This window comes from Bombina bombina, chromosome 7 (assembly GCF_027579735.1).
Source record: "Bombina bombina isolate aBomBom1 chromosome 7, aBomBom1.pri, whole genome shotgun sequence".
In the NCBI taxonomy this organism is placed as follows: Eukaryota; Metazoa; Chordata; class Amphibia; order Anura; family Bombinatoridae; genus Bombina; species Bombina bombina.
In genome coordinates this window covers 500,036,512-500,048,588 of record NC_069505.1, presented here as the reverse complement: position 1 = coordinate 500,048,588, position 12,077 = coordinate 500,036,512, and the positions used below count along the sequence as shown (strand labels likewise).

The following is a 12,077-nucleotide window of genomic DNA, read 5'->3' as shown; positions in this document are numbered from 1 at the left end:
CTGTTAACAGAAATATGATTGCTGACAACAATTGGCTAGGTGGGGGCCTGGCTCACAGCAGGCTGCAAGGCAGCAGGAAAGTGCGTTTCAATGGCACCAGCAAACTGACGATTCAAATCACAGCAACTATTACCAAAAATTTTAATTTTTAATTATTAGAATACTGTCACAACAAATATGATTGGTGTAAATATTTTTTAAGTAGGCCTGGCACACAGGCTTGGAAGGCTGTAGAAAACTGCAATTCAAAGGCACAAGCAAACTGAGGGTTAAGATCATCAACAATAAAGATTTTTTTAATTTTAATTAGTAACTATACTGTGACAAAAAATTAAGATTGGTGTAAATAGTTGGCAAGACGGCCTGGCACAAAAGGATGGCAGGCAGGAGGGAGATGCAATTCAAGGACACTAGGAGACTGATTACTGACAGTCTAAACAGTGATGATTGACAATTTTTGCAATACTGTTAAAAGAAATATGATTGCTGACAACAATTGGCTAGGTGGGGGCCTGGCTCACAGCAGGCTGCAAGGCAGCAGGAAAGTGCTTTTCAATGGCACCAGCAAACTGACGATTCAAATCACAGCAACTATTACCAAAATTTTTAATTTTTAATTATTAGAATACTGTCACAACAAATATGATTGGTGTAAATATTTTTTAAGTAGGCCTGGCACACAGGCTTGGAAGGCTGTAGACAACTGAATTCAAAGGCACGAGCAAACTGAGGGTTAAGATCATCAACAATAAAGATTTTTTTAATTATAATTAGTAACTATACTGTGACAAAAAATTAGGATTGGTGTAAATAGTTGGCAAGACGGCCTGGCACAAAAGGATGGCAGGCAGGAGGGAGATGCAATTCAAGGACACTAGGAGACTGATTACTGACAGTCTAAACAGTGATGATTGACAATTTTTGCAATACTGTTAACAGAAATATGATTGCTGACAACAATTGGCTAGGTGGGGGCCTGGCTCACAGCAGGCTGCAAGGCAGCAGGAAAGTGCGTTTCAATGGCACCAGCAAACTGACGATTCAAATCACAGCAACTATTACCAAAAATTTTAATTTTTAATTATTAGAATACTGTCACAACAAATATGATTGGTGTAAATATTTTTTAAGTAGGCCTGGCACACAGGCTTGGAAGGCTGTAGACAACTGAATTCAAAGGCACGAGCAAACTGAGGGTTAAGATCATCAACAATAAAGATTTTTTTAATTATAATTAGTAACTATACTGTGACAAAAAATTAGGATTGGTGTAAATAGTTGGCAAGACGGCCTGGCACAAAAGGATGGCAGGCAGGAGGGAGATGCAATTCAAGGACACTAGGAGACTGATTACTGACAGTCTAAACAGTGATGATTGACAATTTTTGCAATACTGTTAACAGAAATATGATTGCTGACAACAATTGTCTAGGTAGGGGCCTGGCTCACAGCAGGCTGCAAGGCAGGAGGAAAGTGCGTTTCAATGGCACCAGCAAACTGACGATTCAAATCACAGCAACTATTACTAAAAATTTTAATTTTTAATTATTAGAATACTGTCACAACAAATATGATTGGTGTAAATATTTTTTAAGTAGGCCTGGCACACAGGCTTGGAAGGCTGTAGAAAAGTGCAATTCAAAGGCACGAGCAAACTGAGGGTTAAGATCAACACTAAATTTTTTTTTTATTTAAATTAATAACTATACTGTCTGACTGTGACAACAATTATGATTTGTGTAAATAGTTGGCTAGACGGCCTGGCACAAAAGGCTGGCAGTGGCAGGCAGGAGGTAAATTAAATTCAATGGCCCTAGGAGACTGAATATTTGCAGTCCAAAAAATTATGATTTTTTTTATTTTTATTACTGTTACAAGAATTGTGATTGGTGCCACTAATTGGCTACTTGGGCCTAGCAGACAGGCTGGCAGATATGAGTCGTGGATGGTAGGTAGGGCAGTAATTGAACACAGTATGCTGTGTAAGTGACAAAAACACAGGACTGATAGAAAATTAAGTTACATTACACTAGCAAAATATTTTAAAATTTTAGATTTTAATATTAAAATTATGTTAAGAAGTGCAATGCACATATGACTCTATGAGTGGTCGCACTGGCTGGCTGCTACGTAGGGCAGCAATTATAACAACAGTATGCTGTGTAAGTCAGATAGACAGTTAGACACAGGCCTGATAGAAAATACAATTAGATTACACTAGCATAATGATTTAAAGACTTTTTTTTGGAAATTTTAAGAAAAAGGTTAAGCACATACATATGAATCGTGGCTGATAGCCTTGGAAGGGCAGCTATTAAAAACAGTAGGCTATGTATGTCGGATACACACACGCCTGATAGAAAATACTATTAGATTACACTAGAAAAATGATTGAAATTATTTTTTTGGGGGGGAAATTAAAAAAAGGTTAAACACATATGAGTCGTGGCTCATAGACTAGGGAGGGCAGCAAGTAATGGACAAATGTGATAGTTGCTTTTGGAAGAGCAACTTTCAATTTTACCCTAAATGTTGGTGTGAATTTAGCGGCAACGAAAACACTACAAACTGTGGTTTTACCTCAAAGAAAACCACCTATAACTAAAAAAATAGTTGTTAGAATATGGGGATATTTGTATAGTTTGCAGTGCGACCGGAGTAGCTCTGAACCAGATTTACTCTAGTCTAAATCTTGCCTAGTGTTTGATACTATGTTAAGATGTTTATTTGATACTGTGTAAAACAAATGCAAGTGTAAGTTTGAATTTACTAGAAGTATAATAATTTCAATCCGTTATATGAAAGACAGATATCTGATATTTAGTAAATAATATATAAGAATTTATTCAAAGTAACTTATAAATACATGCATACAGTAAAAACAATAAAAGCTAGAACTACCTATTTTTTGACCGGATCCGGAATTAAAATATAATCAATACAAAACAGTAAGAAATATAATTATTCTAAAATATAATAGCGTTCCTAGAAATGTGTATGTGATATTATTAACTAGAGCAAAAAAGGGGCTTACAGTTTATATGTAGAATCCTGCAGATATTGATATAACACACATGAAATAGAAGAGTATGCAAAAATGCATTCGCCCGGGGCTTAAAAAATAAAAGGTACCTTAAAAAAGAAAAAATTCCAAGATGGTTGTACTATACCGGTATAGTTATTCTGTAAATCCTGTTCGTTGAGGCAAACTTTTGTGGAAACCCACCAGGGGGTCTCTTATAATAGTATCCAGAGGGTTAGTATGGCAATAGTTTGTTGCTTTAGTTGTGATCTTTTTGATGATGTGGAGGTTACGATTTTTTGTATCCTTTGTTGGAGGACCCACCAGGGGGTCTTACACTGTCTTTCAAGTGTATTTTATTGTGCAAAATACAATCCTCTCTTTGTTCTTGTTAATTATTTAGTTGGATGTTGTCGGACTTTGTTCTCTAATTCACTTTTGTTGAGCGGTTCGGTTAGAGAAGTATCCTCAGGGCAGCAAGTAAACACAGTAGGCTCTCTATGTCAGCAAAACACACAGGCCGGATAGAAAATTAGATTTGATTACACTAGCAAACAAATGTAAACTTTTTTTTTATATTAAAATTAAGGTGAAAGAAAAATAGATATGAGTGCTGGGTGGCTGCCTGGCACAGACCAATTAACCAAAAGACTGAAAAAAAAAGAGGTATATTAATGCTGAGTGAGCCTGACAGACACAGGCATGATAGTAAATGTAATTAGATTACACTAGAAAAATATTTTTTTGTGTTTTTATTAAAATTAAAAATAATGTTATAAACGGATATTAACACTGCTGGCTGCTGGCTGGCACAGAGCAATGAACCAGAGTATATGCTGTGTGACACTGGCCTGATAGAAAATGAAAAAAAATTACACTAGAAAAATAATTATATTTTTGGGTTAGTTAAATTTAAACTAATGTTGTTAGGGAGATATCAGTGGTGGCAGTAGTCACAGCATATGCTGTGAGCCTTAAAAACACAGCCTGAAAGCCAGGCAAATGCTAATAAAAAAAAAAAAAACGGCACGAAATATAGCCCTAAAAAGGGCTTTTTGGGGTGCTGTGCTTGCAGCAGAGATGAGTGGAGTCCTTCTGGACTGTAAATACACTAGCCTAGCTATGTTTTTACTATTAATGTCAGGAGCGAAAACACAACACGTCCTCTCATTAAAAAAGCAAGGTCGTTATGAGTCTAAAATGGCGGATTCCGAGTAGCTGGGAGGGTCTGTGAGGGAGTGTCTGATGTTGATTGGCTCTAATGTGTCAGGAGGCTGTGACATAAAGGGTCAAAGTTTCCACAATGATGACACATAGGGGCGGATCGAACATCGCCATGTGTTCGCCCACAAACGCGAACGCGAACAAGCTATGTTCGCTGTGAACCGTTCGCGGGCGAACAGTTCGGGACATCACTAATAGTGTGTAGTGATGCTAATAAGTTACATGCATGAAATTAACCTGTTGTGGTCCAAAACCATAGAAATATGCATGTATGTATTTTTTAAATCATTTAAGCAAGGGCGTTATTAGTATAGTACAGGGGTCAGCAACCTTTGGCCCCCATGTGTTTGGGAGCTACACTTCCCATGATGCTCAGAGAGCATAAAGAGTGTCTCAGCATCATAGAAAATGTAGTCCCAAAACATCTGGGGACCCAAGGTGTCTGACCCCTGGTATAGTAGACATTGTGCTCCCAAGACAAACAGGATTACATCGGAGAACATCTTGGAGACATTTGATGGTTTAAAAACTACTTTAGAGGTAATCTGCACATCATTAAACACCACCAGGCTTGTAAAGTCATCAGCTAAAATAAAAATTTCTGGGTTATGACTTTGAATGATTAGCAGCTTACCTTACTGATTACTTCAGAAGCATGAACAGCTACTGAATGCCTCTAGAGTCATCTCATTTACATATTTTGGCCTGTGGGCACTCTTCAGGATGTTTTTACATAATATGTAATATGAATTTGAGAATGATGTTATTCCATTCTAGAGAGGGAGGTGGATCCAACTCATATCCTCAACCAATCTGTAGCCAACGTGATGTCCTCAATGGTCTTTGGAAAACGATCTAACTATGAAGACAAGAAGCTGTGGAAATTGCTCTACTTGTTTAATGAAGGGTACCAAGTAATGAGTTCTCCATGGGCTAAGGTAAATGATTGTATTCTCAACATTTTACTATAATAAGAAAAAGGACATTGGAGAAAGAAATTTCTTAAAGGGATAACAAACCCGATTTTTTTTCTTGAATTATTCTGATAAAGCATGCAATTTTTAAGCAACTTTCTAATTTACTCCTATTATCAAATTTTCTTTGTTCTCTTTGTATCTTTATATGAAAATCAGGAATGAACTTTTTAATTTAATTCTAATACCCCTCGCTCCGGCCGCCCACTTAAAAAGATTTTTTTTGTGAGCTAGCAGTTTTGACTGTTCTCCAATCGGTGCTCTAGTCATATGGCACTCATGCAAAAAAAAATTTGTGTGCGTGGCGCCAATTGGAGAACTGTCAAAACCATTAGCTCACAAAAAAAAATTACTTTTGAAGCGGGTGGACAGAGCACAGTGTATTAGAATTTCATTGATATAATAAAAAGTACGTTATAAAGCATCTTCATTAGAATGGATGAATTAAAGTCCATATAAAATATTGTTTCCATTCTGGTTCAGTTTATACAAATTGGAAAATTTACCAATATTTTAGTAAGTCAAAGGCCATTTTTTGAGGTTAAAGGGACATAAAACCCCAAATTTTCTTTCATTATTTAGGTAGAGCATAGAAATAAACTGAAAAGTTGTTTAAAATGTTATTATCAAATTTATTTCATTCTCTTGGTATCATTTGTTGAAGGAGCAGCAATGCACTACTTGTTTCTAACTGAACACATGGGTGAGCCAATGACAATCAGTATATATTTGCATCCACCAATCAGAAGCTAGAATATAGGTTATTTGCTGCTCCTGAGCGTACCTAGAAAAACCTTTCAGCAAAGAATAACAAAAGAACAAATCAAATTAAAAAATAGAAGTAAATTGGATGATTGTTTAAAATTGTATGCTCTGTCTAAATCATGAATGTCTCATTATGACTTTACTGCCCATTTAATGGTCCTTTAATGTAGTCTTACTGGATAGAATGAACGGTGTCTCAGAAACGTTGCATAACTGAACAATTTCCGGGCATTCTGGGGCATTCTCTAAGAGTTTTCCTCCTAAACCTTGGTTCAGCATCCAGAATTTAGAAAGTCAAGATTACTCTTGTGGTCATGCCTCACTGACAAAGATGTATCATTTTTATTTTTATTCTCTTGAACTTTTTTATAGAGGTTGTATATTTTACAGTTTTAATTAGTTTGTCCTGTAAGGTTTTGAAATGTTTATTGTGATAGCGGTATCTTAGACAAAGGGCTCAATTTATCAAGTGTCTGGCGAATCATGTCCATCAGACATTGATAAATGCCGACAGCATACACTGTCTGCATTTTTCATTGCACAAGCAGTTCTGGTGAACTGCTTGTGCAATGCCACCCCCTGCAGATTTGCGGCCAATCGCGGAAACAGGGGTATACAGCCCCATTAGGGCCGTGATAAATCAGCCCCATAGGAACTTGTTCTAAGCAAGCAGTTATAAGATAGATGTAGATTTAGTGATTATAATTTAACTGATATATTCAAAAGTTGGAGAGAGAACAACTTTTATTTTGAAGGCTCTTATATATCAATATATTATAGTATCAATTGGTGCAGACCCTTACACTTAATACTAAAATAGTAAATGTAGAAAGAATAATCATGTTTAAACCATTAGTCAACCTGAAAAAGAGAAAGGGATTCCAGCACTCTTTTTAAATATATCAAAAATTGATAAAAGGGACAGTGAATACCAGATTTTTTGTTGATTAAAAAGAAAGATAATGCCTTTATTACCCATTCCCCAGTTTTGCATAACCAACACTGTTATAATAATACACATTTTACCTCTGTTAGTACCTAGTATCTAAGCTTCTGCAAACTGCCCCCTTATTTCAGTTCTTTTGACAGACTTGCATTTTAGCCAGTCGGTGCTCACTCCAGGGTAACTTCACGTGCATGAGCTCAATGTTATCTATATGAAACACATGAACTAATGCCCTCTAGTGGTCAAAATACATTCAGATTAGAGGCAGTCTTCAAGGTCTAAGAAATTAGCATATGAATCGCCTAGGTTTAGCTTTCAACTAAGAATACCAAGAGAACAGAGCAAAATTGGTGATAAAAGTAAATTGGGAAGTTGTTTAAAATTACATGCCCTATTTAAATCATGAAAGTTTTTTTTACTAAACTGTCTCTTTAACAGATTATAAATATATCATCATTATATAGTCACAGCAAATGTGCAAGTATTTACAATAAGAACCATTAGTGCCTAGACACAGTCATAAAAGTAAGGGAGCTGGCAATGTTATTAAGTTAATAAAATCACCAAGTGTAGTTACATAATAACAATAGTAACAAGATATTGCAGCCAGACATAGGGCTCCATTTATCAAGCAGCGGATGTGCAATGATAAATGCCGCTATAGCGATTGATGTCCACTCGACATTTAGTAAATCTACCCCATAAAGTTATGCCACAATACAAGTCTATTCCAAGGTTGGAAGATTAGGCCCCTGTGACCTGCAAAGCATGCTGGGTTGAAACATGTGTCGGTAAAGCAGAGAAATAACATTACAGCGTTTGGTGCCTAGCCGTTATGAAATTGGAGCACTGTATGTCAAGAAATCCTAGATATTAAACGCGCTTGCTCTCAGTGATTGACAATCCCTTCTCTCACGAGATTAATTGCACGAGAGAAGGGGCGGGCATTACATACTACCTTCAGCGTGTAATGATACAAACAGCAGCGGATCCTGTTCATCCGCTGCCTGATGTAGCGAAGGCAAGCGGACAACTTCTCGAGTTAAAAAGCTTGTCTGCTCGCTCCTTCGTGCATGGGGCCCTAAATATCTCTACAAAAATGTTCTTCCCCAGACCCCACAAGTAACTGTGTTGTGGTCTCTACAAGTGAAAGCAGTGGAGATGGTTGCTGCGATAAAGATTCCAGTTATAGCGTGCCTGCAGGTTATTTGAATACACATGTGACAAGCAGAGTAATTGGTAACTGTCTACAAGATTCCAGTTGTAGCGTGCCTGCAGGTTATTTGAATACACATGTGACAAGCAGAGTAATTGGTAACTGTCTACAATATTCCAGTTGTAGCGTGCCTGCAGGTTATTTGAATACACATGTGACAAGCAGAGTAATTGGTAACTGTCTACAAGATTCCAGTTGTAGCGTGCCTGCAGGTTATTTGAATACACATGTGACAAGCAGAGTAATTGGTAACTGTCTACAAGATTCCAGTTGTAGCATGCCTGCAGGTTATTTGAATACACATGTGACAAGCAGAGTAATTGGTAACTGTCTACAAGATTCCAGTTGGAAATGGAGGTCCTTCCTTTAAGCTTGCTACCTAACTCACTGAAGTCATTTTTTAGGACAAATTTGACATTTTTAGATTAATTTCTATTTTTAAATGTGCTTTGTTCTCTTGGTACCCACATATCCTACACATATCCTACACCAGTGGGAGCTAGCTTCTGATTGGTGCCTGCACAAATTTGTCTCTTGGGATTGGCTAACTAGATGTTTTCAGCTAGTTGCCAGTAGTGCAATGCTGTTCCTTCAGCAAAGGATACCAAGATGATGAAGCAAATTTGATAATAGAAGTAAATTGGAAAGTTGTTTAAATTGTATGTTGTATCCAAACCATGAAAGAAACATTTGAGGTTTTCACCTCCCACTCAACTCAATTGAAAAAACAGCATTTAAATGCTATAGTATGGGGAGTGCCAAAAAAAGATCTGACAGATTTCTAAACTGACATATGATTTTAGGTTTATCAACAACTCTTTTAATGGATAACAGATGACCTAAAACAAATAACACCACCAATGAAAACCGGATCATCATTTTTAGAATTTTTACTTAATTTGATTGTAAAATCATAGTCATAATAAATGTCTAAGCAGACCTCCCAGCTGTCCCTATTTAAAAGGGACAGTCCCTGAATCTGTGCTCTGTCCCTCTGAGACAGCCAGATGTCCCTCCCAGAAATACCCACAATCCTGTCCAATAACCACCTATGATCTCTCCCTTCCCAACATGGCTCCACCCACAATGTGGTGACAGGCTCATATCAACCTACTATGTATCTCATTCTCAAGCCTCTATTTAACAAAGGTCTTGCGGACCTTTGTCCGCAAGACCTCGCTGAATGCGGAGAGCAATACGCTCTCTGTATTCAGCATTGCATCAGCAGCTCACAAGAGCTGCTGGTGCAACGCCGCCCCCTGCTGACTCGCGGCCAGTCGGCCGCCAGCAGGGAGGTGTCAATCAGGCTCGCCAGAAACACGGGGGATCAAGCTCCATTCGGAGCTTGATCGATAGGTTTCCTCAGCCACAAATGTTAGGATGTATGCTAATGGATTGGAATATCATAGAATAGGAAGCAAAAAAACAAAAATGAATTTGAATACATTTTCACAGCACAATCTCTAATGGGGCAATTGTGTTTTTTTTAAAGGGTCCTAGCAGAGAACAGTATTTAAGATTTTTTTTTCCCCGTTAAAAATATGAATTAAAAGCTATTTAACTTTAAGTGGACACTAATGCAGCAGTATGAGTTGCTTGTTGCCTATTATGTGCTTATTAGCTGATAGGTATTTCTCACCTATGAGAAACCATCTGCCAATGATGGTTTATCAGGAAGTCCTTTTTAGCCAATGAGTATTGGAAGGAAATGAAAAACTGATATTGCTTTATTTATTGTAAATAGGATTTAATAATTGTTTAAATAAATAAAAATCAAGAAAAGTATTGGGTTTCATGTCCCTTTAACCATAGTGGGTACATGGAAATGTCACATTTTGCAACAACATATTAATGTGGACTGATCATTCAGTTGTGTATTGATGTTTAGAGGGGCTTTGTTCAAGTAAACGTTATTAATATTTTTTTTCTGTCTTTCAGGCTCAAGATTTATTTCCTCTGTTAATGAACCACATACCAGGTCCTCACCATAAGATAACAAAAATTACCAGCATGATTATAGAATACATTGCTGAAAAAGTGAAACAAAACCAAGAGACAATAGATCCATCCTCACCCAGAGATTACATTGACTGCTTCATCAATAAAATTGAAGAGGTGCTTTAATTTTGCACACACACTTTTTTGAGGTTCATATGTTTCTTTGAGTAGAAGCTAAAGGGAAAGTCTGTTCCTTAAAGGGACACTAAACCCAAATATTTTATTTCATGATTCAGATAGATAATGCAATTTTAAGCAACTTATTAATTTACTCCTATTATCAATTTTTCTTCGTTCTGTTGCTATCTTTATTTAAAAAGCAGGATAGGAACCGGCCTATTTTTGGTTCAGAACTTGGGTTTGCTTCCTTATTAGTTTGCTAAATGTTGCCACCAATAAGCAAACACTATCCAGGGTTCTGAACCTAAAATGGGCTGGCTTCTTACATTCCTCCTTTTTAAATAAAGATAGCAAGAGAATGAAGAAAAATTGATAATAGGATTAAATTAGAAAGTTGCTCAACACTGCATGCTCTATCTGAATCATGAAATAAAAAATTTAGGTTAAGTGACAAGTGTCCCTTTAAAATTTTAGGGCTCCATCTATCTTGTAGCGAATGCTGTTTCCGAAGCTCATTATAGTTAAAAAGCAGCTCTGCCCTTTAACCTCTCCACTATCTAAATGGTGGTGGATTTAAATCATCCTGATCCTATATGATCGGGATGATTGACAGCCCCTGCTAGCAGTTGATTGGCCGCCAGTAAGCAGGAGGCGGCATTGCACAAGTATTTCTTTCCTGCGGATATGATACGCTACAGCGACACATGATAACTAAAGCCTTTGGTTTTCAAACTAGGGATGGGCGAATGTGTTTAAATTTAAATGGTAGAATTAATTTTATTGTCGAAATTAGGTTTGGAAAATTGAATGTTGATAAGAACGAATATTCTTTAAAATTCGAAAATCAAATGTTATTTCCAGTTTTCAAATGTAACTTTTAAATTCAAATTTTGGTTTCGATTTCCAATAAAACTTTAGTTTTTTAATGTAACTTTCTATTTTGAATTTTGGTTTCTATTTTGAATGTTGGATTTGAATTTGAATGTTTATTTCGAAATCAAAATTACACTTATAAAAGATAAATGTAGATTAGAAATACTATTTAGAAATTGAATTCGAAATTGAATTCTACATTTATAAAAAGATAAATGTAGATTATAAATACTATTTTGAAATTGAATATTAAAAATTTGATTGCATAAAACAAATTTGAAATTGAATGTTAGTAATATTTTCGAATTTGATGTAAAATACATAGCTAAACATTTGATCATGTTCTTTAAAATGCAAAAACAAACATTCGAAAAAAGAATGTTAGAATGTTTTATGAACATTTGAAATTTGATTTGAATGAACAAATATATCAAACATTGTTTTAAATTATGGGTGTTTTGAAACATCTGCCCATCCTTATTTCAAACCTATACTCAGGCCTCCCTAACAGGTCAGATTTGCAGGATTACCATGGGTGAGAGCAGGTAAAATAATCATGTTTACTAATCATCTGATTATTTCACTTGTGCTCTAGTTCAGATATCCTCAAAATCTGGCCTGTTAGGACAGGTTTGAAAAACAGTGCCATCCATCATGTTAAAAACTAGATTTAATTTGTCTTATCTGCTGAGGCCAATTAAAGGGACATACATACCCACAACATTTTGCTTTCATAGTTCAGATAGAATATACAATTTTAAACAACTTTCCAATTTATTTCTATGATCAGATTTGCATCATTCTCTTGGAATCATTTTTTGAAGGAGCAATAATGCACTTCTGGGAGCTAGCTGAACACACATGACTGACATATATGTGTAGCCACAAATACCAGCTTGCTCCCAGTAGTAATTTGTTGCTTCTGAGACTACCTAGGTA

General features: G+C 36.2%; 1 pseudogene; it reads left to right on the top strand.

The window, feature by feature from the left end:
• Positions 1-12,077, top strand: part of LOC128636468 (cytochrome P450 2G1-like) — a 48,391-nt pseudogene that overhangs the window by 27,308 nt on the left and 9,006 nt on the right.